Source organism: Perkinsus marinus (assembly GCF_000006405.1).
Source record: "Perkinsus marinus ATCC 50983 genomic scaffold scf_1104296927446, whole genome shotgun sequence".
NCBI lineage: Eukaryota > Perkinsozoa > Perkinsida > Perkinsidae > Perkinsus > Perkinsus marinus.
In genome coordinates this window covers 29030-30666 of record NW_003217134.1, presented here as the reverse complement: position 1 = coordinate 30666, position 1637 = coordinate 29030, and positions in this window count along the sequence as shown.

The following is a 1637-nucleotide window of genomic DNA, read 5'->3' as shown; positions in this document are numbered from 1 at the left end:
TGGCTATCACGTCGACGATCTGCTTTCGTCATCGGTTCCGGAGACATCTCAGCGGTCTTCCCGTGGTCGTGGCAGCGGTGGTCTGGTCTCACTAATCCGCGACGATCTTACCTATCACCATTTGTATACCATTACTTATACTGGCTCACACTATTTATCCTGTATCCTTGCCACAGTTGTCCTTGATAATACCCAACATTACCGTTGTCATTTTTTCTGCTATTTTCGCCCCTCTGTTAGAATTCCAGAGGACTCTCTCCCGCGTATTCCCACACAGCACTCTATTATTCTGGGAAACTTCAAACTATGCAACAATTCTGCCTACTCGGTTCCGACCATCCTTCATCTCTACAGCGATACAGCCCGAACTCGAAGACAACTACTTCTTCATGCTCTTCTACTCGACTAAGGAACTGCTTCACGTTTCACTCACCCTTGCCCAAGCTAGCCACCCCCACCTGCCTACTCTTGCTGTGTGGGATTGGGAGACTCCCGTCCGCTGGTCCCGTTAGTTTTTATCGACCCCTCCTCCTTTATTTCTGTCATGACAGGGGATTTCACTGCCGCTCTTTACCACTTTAGCATGCATTAGCCGTTGTAGGCCCTACAACGCCCTTGGGGCGATACGCCAACAGGCGTGTAACGCCCCGGTAATAGGCGTTGCGTTGCGTCTCTGAGGACGTATGGAAAAAAACGTCGAAAGCTTCCGCCCGGTTCTAGAAGAGGAGGTGAGCCTCTCGGCCTCCGCGTTCGTAGTACTACCTGAAGTTGCGACCGCTGTCTCCAGCTTGTTGGAAGAGATTGGAGTTTTGGAGCAATCCCGTATGTTCCCTGTAGAAGGTCTACTGGCCTGTATGAGTTCGACAACTCCTCCGGTGAGATTGGTAGTCAACGACCAGCTCTTCGAGAAAGAAAAAGATGGTTTGGGGAAGCGTTCGCTGGAGGTGCGTTCAGAACGTAGCGTTTTTCCGAAGATCGGCCTGTGGCTTCGGTTACTTCGCCTAGTAACCGAAGCCATTAACTGGAACACTGATCAAGTTCTACAACGAGCTGGTGTTCCTCATCCTGGCTGAGGGATGCTCTGAAACCTCTGCCCATGTACCATTCAATGATGTAGTCGCACGCTTTTCGGTTCGGTCTGGTCGCGGAGATGTGTGGTGGTTATCTGATGACGATATTAAGGTCTACGGATCTCACTGAGCTTGGAGGTCTCAAGGATTTGTGGAAGGGTTACTGCTTTAGCCGTCTTCCTTCACTGTAAAGAGGGGCACATAGACGGTCCGGTAAGAGGTGACTGCTCAGTATTATGTTGTTGTCAGCGTCATTGCGAGCGAGCTCTACATCAAGTTCAGCGTTTGGCCCGGGCCGGGCCGCCCGGGTAATGCCTCTCCGGCCCGATCGTATGGTCTTCGTAAGCCTGAAGCCCTGGTCCAGCACATCTACAAGTACGAGGCCGTTCGCGCGACAATGGGAGTACGGCCATTCCCGAACGAAGAAGCCTTTTCCTTGGCCTAAGGATTACTCCCGGAGTAATACTCCGACATCAAGCCTGACGAGTGGTTTTATCCACCTGAGACTGGTGAAGCCCGCCGCCACCTGCGTCGTGAACAGTTGGCTGGCCCGTATTCGTTGAACTC